This window comes from Gossypium arboreum, chromosome 7, assembly GCF_025698485.1.
Source record: "Gossypium arboreum isolate Shixiya-1 chromosome 7, ASM2569848v2, whole genome shotgun sequence".
Classification (NCBI taxonomy): domain Eukaryota; kingdom Viridiplantae; phylum Streptophyta; class Magnoliopsida; order Malvales; family Malvaceae; genus Gossypium; species Gossypium arboreum.
In genome coordinates this window covers 78,358,498-78,378,247 of record NC_069076.1, presented here as the reverse complement: position 1 = coordinate 78,378,247, position 19,750 = coordinate 78,358,498, and the positions used below count along the sequence as shown (strand labels likewise).

General features: G+C 35.1%; 1 non-coding gene across 1 annotated transcript; it reads right to left on the bottom strand.

Moving 5' to 3' along the window:
• Positions 1–11,992: 11,992 nt before the first annotated feature.
• LOC128295837 (small nucleolar RNA R71) lies at positions 11,993–12,099 on the bottom strand. Its single transcript, XR_008286386.1, has one exon. It is a non-coding gene; the product is annotated as a small nucleolar RNA R71 (small nucleolar RNA).
• Positions 12,100–19,750: the final 7,651 nt, after the last annotated feature.

Genomic DNA, 19,750 nt, shown 5'->3' with positions numbered 1-19,750 from the left:
CTATCCACTCGTTAATCTCCCCTTAGGTATTTAGCCACTCATGTTATTCATAGTCTCAACTTCGATTGAATAAACATGTGAGAAACACGACCAATTAGGAGAAAAAAAGAGATTTGAATAATCGTGGATTGAATATCAAATGGGGAACGGAGTAGTAAATCTCTCCATTGGAATAAAGAAATAAAATGAATGTAAAGGAAAATATAAACTGAATACTTTAATTAAATAAACAAACTCTTGAATCAAAATTGATTCAAGAAAAAAATTTATGAAAAGCCAAAAAGAAAATAAACTAAAAATAATTCTAAACTATGAGGGTGTAACACCCCAAAACCCGACCTAGAAGTTTAGACCGAATTTCAGAAGTCACATTAATTGTAACAACCCGAAATAGGGCCTAAACGGAATAGTGGTTGCGAAACCACAAATTCGAGGTAGAAAAGTTTATTTTATTATTATTTTGAGGTTCATGGTATGATTGCATGATTGTGTGAAAATTTCGTGATGAAATTCTATGCATAAAGTGCTTAAGTTGAGGTTAGGGACTAAATCGAATAATTTGCAAAACTTGCATTCTAGAAGTTTTTAGTATGAAATTGCTTTGGGGTTTAAATAAAAATTTTACCAATTTTAAGTTCATGGAAAAAAATTAGGACATGGAAGGAATTTTTGAAAGTTTAGTAAGGAGGGGTAATTTGGTCATTTGGATATTAAATGAATTAAAAAGGGAAAAATAACACAAAAATGGTCATCTTCTCAATTAGTTTCTGCCGATTTTTGCTCTCCTCCATAGCTGGGGTTTCTTCAACTTTCAAGCTTCATAGTAAGTGATTCCAAGCCCCGTGTTTAATGATCTTTACGTTTTTTGAGTCCCGGTAATTTGATTAAGCTTATTCTAGCAATAATTCAACCTAGGGTTCATATTTGGAAAAATAACCATGGCTGAAATTTGTGTATTTTGGTGTTTTATGATAGAATATGAGGTTTTAAATTATGTTAAACAACTTATGCTACTCGGTTTTAAGTGAAAACGAGTAAAAGGGCTTAAATTGGAAAAAAATACCAATAGTCATAAGTATATGTTAGAGTGTGACTTTGATATTTCCATAGAAGGGAAAAATGATCATCATGTCATAAAACATAAGAAAATAGGATGAAGTTTAATTTACGAGCCTTGGGGCAAAAGTACAAATATGTGAAAGTTTAGGGGTAAAAATATAATTTTGCCAAAGTTTGGATCAAGGAATGTTTTAATAAATGTGAATATTAAATAAGTTAAATTTTCTATTATAGATCAAGAACGAAATTCGGGAGTAGATCGGGGAAAAGAAAAAGTAAAGGACTAAATTGTAAAGTTTAGTCACATTTTGTATCAAGATAAGTTCTGATAAATAAATGCAATATTTTTTATTTTACATTATTATTGTCAATTTCAGCATTTATATATTTATGTTATGAAAATATTTAAAGTCGAATTTAAGGTGAAGTGATGAGAGGAAAAGTGTTAGAAAGCCGGTTGAACCCTAGGAATGTTAGGATATTAGGGTTGACAGACGAGAATAGAAATGAGCCATGTAAGTCCATATTAGAAATATGGCTTTGGAGACGAGATTGAGCCATGTAAGTCCATATTATATATGGCATTGGAGACAAGAATAATTCATGTAAGTCCATGTCAAAGACATGGCATTGGCGAGATATTGATAGACAGAGCGACCTAGTATCCTTAGTATTCCGAGTGGTTCAACGGGTCGGGATACGAGTTAAATTACAGTGAATTAACAGCAAAGGAAAAGTAGATTATACTTATGAAAAGGAAAGGTCGGGTAAGAAAGAAGGTAAGGGAATAAAGAAGAAGATAGAAATTGAGAAGTAAAGAAATTTATGATGTTAGATGATATTATGCATAATTATCCATTATGTTGAATGTTGTGATTTATTTGCTTGTAAGCTTACTAAGCCTAGTGCTTAATCTCTTTATTTTCTTCTTCTTATAGTACTTATCTAGTCACTCGGGGATCGAAGGAAAGCGTCGGAGGCCGATCACACTATCAAAGAAATAACTCGGTATAATTAGACGTTTTGTTTTGGGTATGGCATGTATAGAAACTTAGCTACTTTTGGTATAATATGAACAATGAATGATGTATAAATACTTGCTAGTGATTAGCTAATAAAATAGCCGATGATATACATGTTTATTAATATGTATGATTGAATGGTGATTATCACATGAAAATTATGAAAAATGTGAAAGTAACCTAAAAATAGATTCAAGTAATGAAATGATGTAACTTTGAAAAATCACTAAAATTGTATAAACATAGTTTGAAGATGAATAATATATGAAATTAAATCTTATTATGTATATTTTATTATGGAATAAGCAAAACTGGTAAAGGTATTATATTTTATGAGATATCTGAGTTTTAGTGAAACAGGGTCAGAGCAATTTCTGAATCCCCTATTTCAACTTTGGAAATTCACCATAAATTGTACAAAACTAATTAGAAGGTTTACTTTATATGGTTAGAATCCTTGTTGAATATAGTTTTAAGAGAAACAAACGTCTTAGTCATATGAATTTTGTACATGAAGAAACATGATTCGTAGTAAGAAGAGGTCAGTGCAGTCGAGTTTTGAAACAGGGGAAACTTTAACTAATAAACTGTATTAATTGGCCAAGTCAAAAATTCTAGAAAAAAATTAGTAGATAGATATATGAGGCTAGTTTCAGGAAAAATTTACGAATCTTAATTTTGAGTTCTGAAACTTGAGAAATGAATTTTTAAGCAACTATGACGTAGAAAAATAGTTTATTCCGAAAATTAAAATAAGTGGTTTAGAGTTGTTTAAAAGGTAAGATAAGTTTAGTAACACCTCAAGCTTGACTCCGGTGACGGTTTCGGGCGTAGGGGTGTTACATTAATCATTGAAGTGATCGTGGGAAATTTTAGTTTGGCAACTCGAAAAACGTTACAGTATTAATAACAGAACTTACAGTCCAAAATCGTTTACATAAAATCAGATTTATAGAAAACACTTTATTAACTAGTTTTAAAAACAACGCGACGCTTCCGAGACCTCTGCAAACCGAGGCTAGCTTCAGAACACTTAAATATACCTGAAAGGGAAATAATTAAAGAGGGTGAACTACACGAGCTCAGTGTGAGTTTGACAAGTGACTAATCACAGAATTACGGAACCCAATTCAATAGCAAAACAAGCTTACAAATATACGCAGATTCAAAAAGTAAACTTGGAATCAACGTCCCAACAGAATGTAACAACTCAAGCACACCAAGTCACACACGGACACTCAGTCACAAGTGTTATTCAGTGAGATAACCTTACACCTAATACACTCAAATAGATGCATATGAATGCAGTCAAGTAATAAAGACCCACCCATCCAACCAAAACATCTCTCTGTCCCCCGACCATACCCCAAAAGAGTTGTTTAAGCTTATCAAACACACCACATAGGACCCCGAAAGGCCTATCCAACCCTACACACCATGTATGTAGACTAAGCCACTTAGATATTAATGCGCAGTAGGGCTGGCGTATATGCAGTACAATGCAATGCGGTAATCTACTGTACAAATATGTTGCAGTTTAAACTGCCAGATCAGGTAATGGTATGCAGCAAAGCTGACATACGTGTGGTACAGTGCGGTAAATCGCTGTACGAGTAAGTTACAGTAAACTGCCAGATCAAATCAGAATCGGTCTTTTTTCTCTTCACAACCAAAACCCCAAAAGTTTTATGCAAATGCATGTATACAGACAGATGTACAAAATCAAAATACAAAATTTCCAGACAGTCATTCGGACATAGAAACTCACATCCAGTCAAACAATTACAGAATTACCGTGCAGTCACAGAATACGCACCACACACAATTACTCACACACCAATCACTCAGAACCAGAATTGCGTACATTCAGCTACTCGGATTCAGAATCAGTTGCATAGTAACCTCAAGTAACAATTAAAAAATCTGCTTAAATAAAGGTATATCTATATAACTTACACCAATCTAGGCCGAATCGAAGTCCTAATCACCTTTGGTAAGACTTAGCTAGGAGTCGAAACATACATAATCACAATCAAGCTTTGATTTTCCATAGAACAAAATTTAGCGAGGTAGGGCCACACGACTATGTACTTCGGGCCGTTTGGAAATGCTTAGGCAGTGTGGGGGTCAACACGCCCATGTGGAGGGACACATGTCTATGTGGAATGAGGCGTACGCCCGTGTGACCTAGGGACACGACCGTGTGATCCGGCCGTGTAACTCTCTGTCTGATTGTACTAAAATAGAGTGCAAGGCAGACACAGTCGTGTGAGGGTCTCACATGCCCATGTGCCCACCAAACATGACCATGCATCCAAAAAACATGCCCGTGTAGGATCTCTAAATCCCCAAATTAGCCACACGGCTATGTGCCCAGGGGACACAGCCCTGTGAAAATCGACTAATTTCCCCAAATCAGCCACTCAACCGTGTGGCACCCAAATTAGCCCAGAAACCCTAATTCCCAGTTGCACATGGGCATGTGAACCGCCCGTGTGGGGGCACATGCCCGTGTGGCCACCCGTGTGGTCACGAAACCACATCGAAATTGACTGAAAGCTCAGTTTTGTGACATCAGAACAAACCCCAGTCATTAACCACTCTTTAAACAATAAAATCTTACAGAAATCTTCTAGATTCAACAACAATTTCATGTAAAAAATAAACAGTTCAGAACACAAACACCAGATGCTGAATTTCACAGCAATTCGGTACCAATACCCAATTTAGTACACACTCGAGATTATCAAATACTACAAAATTGAATTAACAAATAAAAGAATTGAATAGAAGAGTTTCGAAACCCACACTTGATTTGTGATTTAAGTACCCGCAAAAAACTCGAACACTACACCTCTCCAACCAATGCTTTTACCGACGAAGGAGTGACCAAGTGACAAACAAGAAATGTAAATTGAGCAGCGCATATAACACATATTTGACGGTAAGAGAACAAAAAATTCTTTATAAACCAAAGGTTAAGTTTGAATTTTGAAAAAAAAAAGAAAAAAGAAAAACAATAAACAGACAGAGAAAAGAGAGAGGAGAATGTGAGATTGTGAAAAGATTTCTCTTTTTTTTTCACATCTCCCAATAAAAATAAATAAAATAAGTATTTTAAACCTAAAACAAAAATAAACCAAAATTATTTCCCCATATCACACGTATAAGGACTCAAACCCAAAACCTCAAGGAAAACTAACTTACAACCAACCACTATACCAGCAAGCCCATTTTGACACTAAAACGTGGAAAAAAACTCAAATACCTGATCTAGCCGCTGGCCCTACTTACAAATCTCAAAACTTCTAACCCTAAAACCAGAAAATTACAGAAGGTTTTTTGAAGGCGTCTAGGATGACTTTATTACATTCAACCCCTAATGTCTTATTTATAGAGGTGTTGAAAACCCAAATTAGGTCATTGGCATGTCCTAGGTCTTCATATAAGTTTGATTACACAGATGAAAATAACCCTGAAGTACTTGGGTAACATGTCGGCTTTGTGTCGCGCGACACCCCTTGAATGGCACAGCACGACACTCTTATACAACCTTGTGTCATTCCTTTGGTGCTTTGACATCCCAAGAAGCTTGTGCATCACTTGATCCTTACTTCCACATCAGTTGGGCCTTTATATCTCCATCCTACACAATCAATTGAACCAATTAGCACAACCTAAGACCCATGTCGGCCTATTGAGTCACAACATCTACAAAATGTGTTAAAAACACTTGTTTTTATTAACTTTTAATCCTAAGGCCTAATTATTGAAAACGTAAGTTAAAATCCTATATTGCCTAGAAAACAAGCTCCTTGAATACAGAATTGACCCGAATTGACAATTACATTTGACTGCAGGTTAAATACCCCCACGCTTAAGTCTTTGCTTGTCCTCAAGCAAACTACCCAAAAATAAAAACAAAAACTAAAACTGCGAACAAGAAATAAATAGGCAAGAAAAAGAAAATGTGCTTGAGCCTGCTTGATACATGAGATTAGATCGGAACATTGACACTAGAATGATTTGCCTAAATATATAATTCTAGCTAGAAATTTAAATAATTCAATGTTATTTACATCTAAACAGGTTAGTTCAATAAATTACAAAGTAAACATGTCAAAGAAAATTAAATATAAAGCTTCATCAAAATGTATGTACAAATATAGTACTTACTTGTGCATAATATAGTTAGTTTGAATATTTTTCTCTTACTCAGGTTATTTTAATCCGCGCCTTGAACTATAATGCAATAATATTTCCCCGTTCTAATAACCGTGGATTTTTCTCGAGCATTTTTTATAAAGGTTATACTAGTTATACTACATTGTTCCAATACCAATAGATTTTACCGAGTATTTTCTATTTAATTCGAACATCCTATATTTCTACATATATAATAACCTATTCATATCTACTTTTATCACTTGGTATATTTAATCTATTTTTCGTATTTACAATATAATGAACTTAACTAATTAGTCTAAATATAAACAACCTAAATTATTTAGTTTCAAGCTAAATTTACAATTTACACAAACAACTTGGGTATATGCTCCTAACCAATCACTTGTATTTCTACAAGCTCAAGTACAAACATGTAATTAAAAATTGGAAATAAAGCAAAGAAAATAACCAAAAAATTATTTTCTTTTAATTTTTTTAAAAATATTTTCCTAAGTCACCCCCACACTTTATTCGACACATTGTCCATAATGTGTAATTTAAATATAAAGGAAAGAGGTTACCCGATTGGCATTATACATGCAATCTCAATTGGTGGGACTACTCCTCCTTTCGGTTTTAGCTCACAAATGCAGTGCCATCATAAATTGCGGGGTTACTACTGAGAAGAATGCAATATATAAAATACCAAAGCTCCTAAAAAATTTAAAATAAACTAATAACCAACATCCCAAAAACTTAAGTTCAATGTTTGAATTAAAAATAACTTAAAAATTGTCCAAAATTAATCGGAATCAATTTTCGACTCATCGTCATCGTCATCGTCATCGTCATCGTCATCTTCTACCAATTGTGGGAATCGTATAAATAGCTTTAGTAGTGGCATTGGTATCGACCATCCATTCTATTGTCAATGTGAATTAGGATGTTGCTCATGTCTTGTTGATCTGCTGTAATTTGGTGTAGCTTATTAAACTAGCTTTCGTACTTGAGGAGCTTGAATACTAGCAATTTTAGTATGTTTTAGTTATGTTTTCTTAGTTTAGTTAAATTCAATCAAAAGTATATTTTGAATCTTTTATTGTCCTTAGGGGTCGAATGAGGCCTAAATGCAAGACCATTCAAAGGCATAGGAAATAAAAGTTGGTCACTGTGTTTGTAACACCCCTTACCCTTGTTTGACGCCAGAACAAGGTACGAGGCATTACCAAACTTAATCACTAATCAACGTATAAAAACCGATTCGTAATTTCACTCTAATTTAAAAATTTTTCAAACACATTCAAGTTGTCCCTTAAAAAGAGCTTACAAGGCCCATATCATGCTTTAATTCAACCACACACATAGGCAAGCATGCACATTCATAAATTGCATCATTTAATTAATAACATAATCAAGACTATCTACATTAAATGACTTTATACAATAGAAACCTTCAAATAACATAGGTCAGTATTTTAAGCCAATTCCTAGCAACTTAATAACAATTAAACGAGTCTCCATACATGCCAAAAACTTAAAATACTTTAAAACCTTTATATATCGATCAATAGTTTGATAGTGTGATTTAACCTCCGGCGACCTCCAACTCGAGCTAACATCTGCGACACTATAGGAAAAAGGAAAGGAAGGGAGTAAGCAGTATAGCTTAGTAAGTAAGTATGTAAATATTAATAAACAATACATTATCATACTTTAAACAAAGTCACAATATGTTCCCGGAATATTACCATCACAAACACACATACTTTCACTATTACAATCATAAACAGGTTCAAAATAAGCTGTCTAGTAGAGTTCCAGAAACTAAATTATTTATTTTTGGAGCTATAGAACTTCAAATTACAAACTGTTAATTTTCCTTGAAACTAGATATATTCTTACCATAAAATTTTGAGAATTTTTGGTCTAGCCAATTAGTACATTTTATTCATTGAAGTTACCCCTGTTTCACTACTCAACTGTTCTAACCACTCTTCACTACGAATCAATTTTATCCTCGTACAGAATTCAAAGGATGTTCTCATTTATTTAATTTGAAACTAGACTCATTAAGGATTTCAAGCATATAAATTATATCCCCTAATTATTTTTGTACAATCTTTAATGATTTTTCCAAGTCAGAATAGGGGATCACATAGTCATTCTGAACTAGTCTCTCAAAAACTTAAATATCTCATAATATAGAATTCCTTTGCTTGCTCTGTTTCTGTTATATGAAAATAGACTCATTAAGCTCTAATTTTATATCTCATTCAGCCTCTGATTCAATTTCTAATATTTTTGGTAAATTTTTAGATTCATGTCACTGCAACTATCCAGAACAGTTTTATTGTCAATTTTGATCTTTCACACTTCAATTGTATTCATCACTTTCCCATAACAATCTTTCCAATTTCCAATCACATATCGATCATATTGCTCATAAGTTACACACGTATATACTTACACTTATCATCACAAAGTCATACACAATTTCATTTAATCAATTTCCCGGTTGAACGCTTGAATAATAATGAGATCTGTGATGGTATCGCTTTACACCCACCTTTAAAATCGAAGCTCTCTTGTACACATAGTGGCCTTCACTTAATACCACTCATGTGACCTAGGTCGATTGTACACATAATTTTGGCTCTCTTGTACACATGGTGAACACTTAGTACCACCCATGTGACCTAGCTAGTTTATCTCGTAGCTCTCTTGTCTACATGGTGTCCTTCACCTGGAACCACATATGCGACCTAGCTACATATATCCCATAGCTCTCTTGTCTACATGGTGTACACATAGTATCACCCATGTGACCTAGCTACATCATAATGTCTCGTAGCTCTCTTGTACACATGATGTGCACTCAGCACCATACATGTGACCTAGCTACATACCATCTGTATCATCCAATCTTTCCGAAGGTTCAACCGGGATTTCTCTCTCTTTCTAATACTTGATTCCATACTTCCAATAGTCAATTATGATTCAAAAATCAGCTAAAATACATAAAATATGCTGAAATACAAAAACATAATAAAGATATTGTATTATTTACATACAAACTTACATACTTTCTCATTTCCATGTCGAATTAATATTGAACATTTAAATCATCATAATTATACTTACTTTCAACACCTCGAAAATCATAGTAAATATATCAATTTTACATTGAAACATGCATAAATTAATGCTTATTATACATATGAACTTACCTCGATACTAAAACCGGCCATTTTACCAACTTTCTCGATTTTCAATTTTCTCCCATTCTAGATTCAAATCTCGTTTTTCGGGATATTAAACATCATATTTTACTTATTTAATTAATTTAATATTCAAAACAGTCCTTAACTCAAACTTTGGAAAAATTACAATTTTGCCCCTAAACTTTTGCATATTTACACTTTTACCCCTAGGCTCAGGAATTAAACTTCATCCCTTATTCTTATGTTTTATGACATGCTGATCATTTTTCCCTTCTATGGCAACATCAAATTCTCACTCTAACACATAGTTATGAATAATAACAACTTTTACCGATTAATCCGTTTTACTCATTTTTGCTTAAAACCGCTTAGCAAAAGTTGTTTAACATAATTTCAGCCTTCATATTCTACCATAAAACATCAAAATAAACACATTTCACCTATGGTTATTTTTCCAAATATGAACCCTAGCTTAAATTATTGCTAGAATAAGCTTAATCAAGTTACCGGGATTCCAAAATCGTAAAGAACTTGAAAAACGGGGCTAGAACGGACTTACTATTGAGCTTGGAAAGCTTGAAAACCCTAGCCATGGCTTCCCCCATGCTAATTTCGGCCTCCATGAAAAAGATGAGTCAATTTTGGCTTTATTTTCCCTTTTTATTTCTTTTAATTACCAAATACTAAAATGCCCTTAAGGCCTTTCTTTAAAATTTTGTCCTATTCATGCCCATTTTTGTCCAAATGAAATATAATGGTCTAATTACCATTTAAGTGCCTCCTCTTTAAACCCCCATTTCAATCAAGTACTCATGAATTAGAACACATATTTTGCAACTTTTGCAATTTAGTCCTAAAAGTCCAATTAAGCACTTTATCAGTAAAATTACTTAACAATATTTTTACACAATATTTTAATCAATAAATAAACCTTAAAAATTAATGGGAATAAATTTTTCAACTTCAAATTCATGGTTTTAAAACCATCATTCTGTTTAGGCCCTAAATTGGGCTGTTAAAGCAACTTCTGCAAATAAGCCCTAATAGGCAAATTAAACATGCAATCTATAAAATTTCTTATCAATACTCTAACACATGCATCTAATCACTTGGTAAATCATAAAAATTAATCGAAATAAACTTTTCTATCTTAGATTTGTGGTTTTGCAACCACTATTCCATTTAGGCCCTATTTCGAGATGTTATAGTGTTGCAACATGGGGAGTTTAAGTTGTAACATAAGGAGTAGAATGCCAGAATTGCTACACTGTCATGGGTGTCGCGACATTGCCAAAGGGTGTGAGGATACACCCCTAAAACTACTCCTAAACCATGTATACTACCTTCAATGTCACGACACAAAGACTAAGGTGTCGCGACATCGGTCCTGTACGGAAAACACTTACGAGATATGGGCGTTTTGGTCTTTACAATGGAAATTAAACACGAGAAGGTCAACTTATCGAGGGTTAAGGGTGACGGTAACCCTAAATCTATAAATAAGCTCTTAAAATACTGTTTAGGGACAACTTTTGCATTTTAAGTTTTTCTTTGTAAATTTAGTCTATTTCTTTTTCCTTTTTTTAGGCTTTAGTTTTATTTTAGTTCTTTTCTATTTCGTGTCATCGGAGAACGTGAGTTGTAACCATGATCAAACTTTTGTGGATTCTATGCTTCAATCAATAAAATTCAAGATTCTCTTAAACTTTTCTCTTGATTTATTATTCATGTTTATCTTTATTTTCAAGATTACTTTTTAGGTTGTGCAAACCAAAGAGAATGATGACTTTGGGTTGTACCAAGCCTGAAACCAAATGGATTTATTTTTGCCCCATAATCCTCCACTACTATATATTAGTATACATCATATTTGTGTTCTTATTTATCTCTTTTTTTAGCCATCCTAGCCATCCAGTGTTTTTTGGTTTTGGGCGCAACATATGTCTGTCAAGTGGTTCAAATTCAAGATCTTTCTATGCAATAGTTACATGATAAGTGGGTTTTTTTTTATCAAATAACTCCGTCATTGAGCTCGAGGTTTTAGTTTTTCAGAGTAGTTCCCTCATTTACTGTGACTTGACTAATGACTAAACTAACTTCAATAAAACCCATATTGTGACGAACATTTGCTGCTGCAGAATAAACCAATTTTAAAATGGGATAACATGCTCGATAAGGCATGAGTTCTAATATCATAAGTGTTTCTTCGTAGGAATCTCCACAAATCTGATTAATTATTCATTTTTAGGAGATCCATATAGATCTAATCCTTCTATGGAGGATTAATAAGTGGAAATGTGATTAACTAATCCAAATATTCATTTGGTCAACTTTCTGGAATTTTGCGACACTTGCAGGATTAATGGCATTTCTAATGATGCCATTCAGCTACGGTTGTTTCCATTCTCATTGAGGAACAAAGCTAAACAGTGGTTGAACTCCTTACCATGAGGTTCTATCACTACATGGGACCAAATAATCGATAAATTTTTACTGAAATATTTTCCACTGGCTAAGACAGCCAAGCTGAGGAATGATATCTCTTCCTTTGTGCAAAGGGATTTAGAGACCCTATATGATACATGTGAGAGATATAAGGATTTATTGAGAAGGGGCCCTCACCATGGGTTACCTCTATGGCTACAGGTTCAAACATTCTACAATGGTTTGAATCCCTTGACTAGGTAATTGATCGATCAGTAGCCGTGGTACTTTGAACAACAAAACATCTGAAGCAGCTTATGAGTTTATAGAAGAAATGTCACTGAATAATTATCAATGGCAAGTCATGAGAACAAAGGCTAGCAAAACAGCCGGTGTTTTCAATCTAGATGTAGTCACCATGTTATCAAACCAAGTAGAACTTTTAAATAAGAAAATTGATGGTTTATATCGTTTTACGCAGGTACATCCGGTGATGCAGTGTGATAAGAATGGAGGAGGGATGAACAATCCAAAATGCTTATCCTACAGCCTTAGACAGAGAACGAACAAGTCAACTATATTGGTAATAATTCTAGACCTCAGAATAATCCATACAATAATGCTTATAATGCAGGTTAGAGGAACCATCCCAATTTTTCTCGGGGTGGTCAAGGAAATCAGAGACCACAACCTTCTCTAGGCTTCCAACAACAACCTTACTAGCAAGAGAAGAGGCTGAACTTGAGGAGATGCTGAAGAAATTCATTTCGCTATCAGAAACCTGCTTCCAAAACACTGAAACAACACTTAAAAATCAACAAGCATCGATTCAAGGGCTCGATAATCAAATAGGTCAGCTTGCTAAGTTGATTTCAGAAATACCACAAAGTAGCTTGCCTAGCAACACCGAAACTAACCCAAAAGAGTAACTTCATGCAATTACAGTTCCAGATGAAGAAGGGCTAGTTGAACTTGAACCATAACTAAGGCAAGAAAGTGTGGAAAGTCAAGGTAAGGTTGAGGTGAGCCACAGTGAACAAAAATTGGTAGGTAAGGAGTATAAACCTCATGTGCCATATCCAAATACGACGAAGAAAGACCACACAAACAAACAGTTTGGTAAATTTCTTAAACTTTTGAAAAATTTACATATCAACTTATCGTTTATTACATATCAACTTACCGTTTATTGAAGCTCTTTTGCAAACGGCCAATTTAATTAAATTTTTAAAGGAGCTTTTGGCAAACAAACGGAAGTTAGATGATTCGTTGTATGTGGAGTTAAATGCAGTGTGCTCAGCCATTTTACAAAACAAACTACCCAACAAATTGAAAGATTTAGGGAGTTTTACTATTCCTTATTTAATTGGTAGTTTAAATGTTAATAATGCTTTGGCTGATTTATAGGCAAATATTAATGTCATGCCCTATAAAATGTTTAAGCAACTAGGTCTTGGGAAACCCAAACAAACTAGGATGAGCATTCAATTGGCAGATAGAACCATTAGATTTCCTAGGCGTATTGTTGAAGATGTTCTTGTCAAAATTGAAAAATTTAAATTCCTAGTCAATTTTGTTGTCTTAGACATGGATGAGGATAGTGACGTACCTTTAATTCTAGGTCGGCCCTTTTTAGCAACTGCTAGAACTATCATTGATATTGGTACAGGTGAATTGATACTTCGTGTAGGTGATGATATGATTAAACTCCAAGCTCGTGACTCTGTTAGGACATCTAGTGATCGAGATGAATATACGAGTTCTGTTAATATGAGTAATCTTGTGGCTCAACATTCTTTGCCGGAGACGCCTCGAAAAAATGTGATAGAGCCACGTTCCAGCTCATATGAAAAAAATAGAACAACTCATGAAGAATGAAGGCTACAGATCCATGAACTAGATGAATGGCAGACACATGTCAAGAAGAAACCAAGAATACATGATGCAGAACCAAAGCGATGTCATGAAGAGCATAAGAATGGAAGAAATCAATTTAAGGTTGGGGACCAGATGTTGTTAGATAAAATGGACCCTCGAATTACCACTTCAGAGCTTAATGCGAACGGAGCAACTTCTTTTATGGTACTTAATGTCTTCCTATACGGTACAGTCAAGGTAAATCATTCTGTATTAGGAATTTTTAATGTAAATATTGCTCGACTCAAACCTTATCTTAGTAATAAAATTGACAGCGAGAAAGAGGAGTTTCGACTCCGCGAACCACCATGACCGTACGAATGCGAGGTAAGTCAAGCTTAGAATTTAAATAAACGCTTCTTGGGAGGCAACCCGAACATTAACATTACTAATTTCTTAATTTTATCTCACGATATTTTTAAAATTAATTTAAAAAAAGTTTTTTAACCTACACGGCTTGGACACATGGGCGTGTCCTTAGCCGTATGGATCCTATGACTTAGTTTTAAACTTTTAAAGAAATCGACAGTGAGTTACATGGCTTGGCAACATAGACATGTGACCCACACGGCCTAGGCACACGGGCATGTCCTTGGCTGCGTAAAGCTTGAAACTTAATTTTCTAAAAATCGACAGAGACATGGCTTAAAATAGTCCACACGGGTGTGTGACACGGCCATGTGGACCACACGAGTGTGTCCTTGTCCGTGTAAAACTTGGAGCTAAATTTTTTAATTTTAAAACAAGTCAGAGAGTTACATGGGCAAGACGCATGACCGTGTGCGAGACATGATCGAGTCATATGGCGTAGGAGAAGTGAAGGAGGTTGTACATGGCCATGCGACACAGCTATGTGACACACGGGTGTGTCTGAGGCCTTGTGAAGACTGGACTTATTTTATTAATCGCACACGAGCTGAATAGAAACCACAGGGGCATGTGACACGGCAGTGTGACATAGCCATGTGGCCCAACACGGGCCCTTACACGACTGTGTCACCCCATAAAAACGCTATTCCCTTTTCTTTTTTCTTGTTTTGTCTTCTTCCTCCCCTCTCAATCCCTAGCTGCTGCAACCGTCCAACCACCTATTTTCGACCGTTGTCTCATCCCTGACTAGACACCACACATAACCCTCCCCCGTTCCTTTCTCTCCTTCCTCTGCCCTTCATCGTCGAGCCTTCGACCTCGACTAGTCCCCTCTCTCCTCTCTTTTCCGTCCTAAGGCCAAACCATCCTTCCCCTCTTTTTCCTTCCTTTGTCGAACACCCCTTCACCCCGTACCAACCCCTATCCTTTCTCCCTCACCTCTCCCTTACCCCCACTGACTCTACTCTTTCCTCTAGCACAGCCCCACAACTCCTTCCACCATTCCACTACAGCCTGAGTAGCCCCTAACCACCACACCTTCTCTCTTGTGCCGTCCCCAATCTCGTTGCTCGACCCTTACTCATGCTTCGATTTCTTTTCTTTTTGTTCTTATTATTATTATTATTATTTATTAATATTAGTTTATTTTATTATGTTTCTTGCTTTTACTTATTTCTTTAGCTATTCTTGATTATTTAATCTCTTAAATATTGATTTTGTTTATTCTTCATATAAGTTTTGGACATGTTTTATTTTACTTTATTATTTTATTCCTTTCATTCATTCATATTATTCAATTCATTTGTTTTAGTTGATTTCATTTTAATTTTATTCTTGCTAGTTTTAATTATTCATTTAATTATTAATTCTTATTATTTTTATTTATTCTTTTTACGTTTTTGTTTAGTATTAGTATTTAGTTTTATCATGTTAAAAGACCATTTATTTATTAACTTAATTGTTAAGCTTCACTTAGATTTTAGTTTCCTCTTGATTATTTCTATTATGTTGGTTTGTCCATTTAATTTTTTTGATCGCTTTATTACAGGCATATTATGACGAAAACTTGTAGAAAGTCTAAGGTTGCCGTCCCTGCTTCGAAAAAGCGAAAGACCCATGGTGCGACTTCCTCCTCGAACGCTTTCTTCGAGGCAGCCACCCTTATCGTAGATTTTCTGCGGGCCCCGAGGAGGATCTATTTCAATTACTCAGACAACACCCACTCGGCCTAGGCTACTGTATCGATTGGGCTGCATTGGACAGGTCCACCTAGCTGACTATGTTCGCGTCTTCATTACCATAGCTTCGTGGGACAAATTCTTTTCTATCATCGAGCCCACCTACATAGAGCTTACTTTAAAGTTTTGTGCGACGTTTCTTGTACAGCAGGTCATGACGACTCATGATGAGCCAGACAACATCACTTTTCGACTTAGTGGTCTGGTGTGACATATGAGCGTCCCCGAGTTCGGTACTGCTATGGGACTTTACACAGAGGAATTTATGAGTGTCGAGAACTTCCTTCGACTCATCGGTACATCCATCATGCGCCATTACGTTGTTGGACCGATCTTACAGCGAGCCAAACACTTTATAATGCGAGTTTTTCGAAGGTGACGTCTCTCTCTCCAGCTTTACGGTATCTTCACGTACTTTTAGATTACACTTTGGCTGGTAGGAGGGAGCGCACCGGAGTCGTCAGTACTCACGACGCATATTTTCTATGGAGCATGGAACACAGACATATCTTTGATTTGGCATACTTCATCGCTCTAGCCTTCCGCCATCAGACTGACCGCCACAGGAAGGGCCCCATCTGTTTAAGCTCTTATGTGACTCGCCTCGCTCGACACTTCGGTCTCTTAGACACACCGGATCAGTCCTCCACACACACATTAGTCGGCTATATGTCCCCTCAGAAAATCTCGAGTATGATACACATGAGGATGATCGAGCGGTGTCGTGGAGTGGACCCCCTTAGTATCGATTGTTTCATTCTAACGCTCAGAATGAACCCGATGACTTCACTAATGATGTTCTTCCCTATCACGAGGATCCACCATAGCCTCCACCTTTGAGTAACTGCCATAATCCTTTTGCTCCTACTTCAATGACATCTTAGAGCAATTCACTCGTTTCGAGCAATACTATGCTCAGAGGTTTGACAGTCTTGACGCAACATTACAGAGGATCTGTTAGCATTTCTAGATCTCCTCTTCAGTGCTGACGACTCACGACACCAATGTGTAATATCCTGATTTTGGGCCTAGTCAGAATAGTGGTTTCGTGACCACAAAATATGAGATAGAAATAATTATTTTATGATTATTTTAAGGTCTATGATATGATTTCATGATTGTGTGAAAATTTCGTGAAGAAATTTTAAGCATAAAGTACTTAAATTGAAATTAGGGACTAAATCGAATAATTTGCAAAACTTGCATTCTAGAAGTTTCTAGTATGAAATTGTTTTGAAATATTAATTAGGAGGTCTTAAATAGCAATTTTAACAATTTCTAAGTCTATGGACAAAAATTGGACATGGATGGAATTTTTGGAAAGTTTAGTAGTAAGGGCATTTTGGTCATTTAGGGGTAAAATGAATTAAAATACAAAATTAAAAGCCAATTTTGCTCATCTTCAACCCCATGGCTGAATATAGCAAGGAGAAACCATGGCTAGGGTTTTTCAAGCTTCCAAGCTCGATTAGCAAGGAAAACTAAAATTCGGGCTAAAATAGGGAAAATACCAAGTTGTGGACGAAATGGTAAAAGTAGCCATTTTCGCATACGAGGTAAGTTCATGTGTAAATAATATAGCATAATTGTTATTTTTAAGTTATTGATGTTAATTATATGATATGCTAATTTTTTTTTTTATCGTGAAATATTATGCTTTGTGGTTAATGTTGAGTAATATGCAAATTATGTTTACTACTTGATAAATATGAATTGCTACCGAGTATCGGTTCCAATATTCCATGGAAGACGGCAATATGAGATCGAGGAAAAAAAGCCCGTTTGAACCTTAGGAATAGATTAGGATACAAGTGACATGTCACTAGGATGGTTGAGCATCCGAACTCGTTGAGTTGAGTCCGAGTTCACTTATGGATGCAAATGTCCGAACTCGTTGAGTTGAGTCCGAGTTCGTGAGATGTAACTAGGCATCCGAACTCGTTGATTTGAGTCCGAGTTCACTCATGGATGCAAATGCCCGAGCTTGTTGAGTTGAGTCCGAGTTCGCTTATGGGCGGGTTACATAGTAGCTTGGTTACATATGTGGCGCTTATGTGCAAACTTTCCACGTATCCGAATTATATTCCGATGTGTTCAACGGGTAAAGTTCTACTCAAATGGAGGAATACTCAAGATGAAAGGGACGTATTGGTAAGTGTTGTGAAATGGATAATTTGAACAGGTATGTACTTAACCCTCGGGTTGAAAACTCGATATAACAACAATATGGTAAGATGATAAATGAAAATGTGATATGAATGTCTTGGTGATGATTATGCAAATCATGTTTTATGTTTGCTTATATGGTTATGTTACTTGCTATTTGCATGTGAACTTACTAAGCATTATGCTTACTCCCTCCTTTTCATTCCTTTTAGTTTTGACAAGCTAGCTCGGAAATCGGGAACGGTCGGAGGCACGCTCACACTATCCGTATACCATCTTGGCATAATGGCTTGTATATTTTGAGTTTGGCATGTATAGCATTATAATCATTTTGTATATATGGTCTTATGATATGGTTATTGAGTGGTATAAAAATGCTTGGTAATGATTAGCCATTGGAATGGCTAATTATGATCATATTTGGTGTTATGTATGTCAAATTGCTAGCTAATCCATGGAAACCATGAAATAGGTAAAATTTACCATAAAATAGATTCAGACAGAAGTAGTGACGTGAATTTGAAAAATCACTAAAAATAATAGAAATGGAATTAAATAATGAATAAGTTATGGAATCGAATCTTGATGAGTCTATTTTCATATGGAAGAAGCAAAACAGGTATATGAGCTATATTTTATGAGATGTTTAAATTTTTTTGAAATAGGGCCAGAGCGATTTCTGGATCCCCTATTCTGATTTTGAAAATTCACCATAAATTGTAAAAATATAATTATAAGTCATGCCTTATATGTAAAGATTCCTTATTGAGTATAGTTTTAAGAGAAACAAATTTCATAATCATTGAAATTCTGTACAGAGAGATATCTGATTCGTAATACACAGAGGTCAGAGCAGCCGAACCCTGAAACAAGGGAGATTTTAACTAATAAACTGTACTAATTGGATCAACCAAAAATTCTAGAAAAAAAATTAGTAGATAGATATATGAGTCTAGTTTTAGTGAAAATTTACGGATCTTAATTTTAAGTTTTGGAACTTGAGATACAAATTTTTAAAGTGACTGTGATGCAGTTAGCCAGCTTGTCTGGAAATTTTAAAATGAATTGTATGAGTTGTTTAAGTAATGAATTAAGTCTGTTAACACCTCATGTTCGACTTTGACGGTCTCAAAGCATGCAGGCGTTACATAATGTGTCCGATAATGAGACCATTGAGTCCATTGATTTTATTTTATTTTATTTTATTTTATTTTTATTTTTATTTTTATTGTTATTTTCGTAGACTTATTTTACTTTTACATTTTGAAATACATTTTTATTTATTATGGTTGCTTCTAATTGAGTATAATCCCTTAATCTTCACTACTTGTGTAACGGCCCGATTTTGGGCCCAATCGGAATAATAGTTTCGGGATCACTGATCCGAGGGCGAAGAAATTATTTTTAATATTATTTTATGTGTTGTGGCATGATTATGTGAGACTATAAAAATTTTGGTGAATTAATTTTAGTGATTACATGCTTAATTGTGAAAAAGGACTAAGTCGCATAAAGTGAAAAAGTTCTATTTTGATGGCTAAGGGTGTCAAATAGCTAGAGAACCAAAATTGAGGGTCTTTAAAGGGAATATAGACCCTTAAAATAGTGGTGGCCAGCCATAGGGACAGGAGGGATGAGAAAGTCAAAATTAGGTGGCCTAAATTGA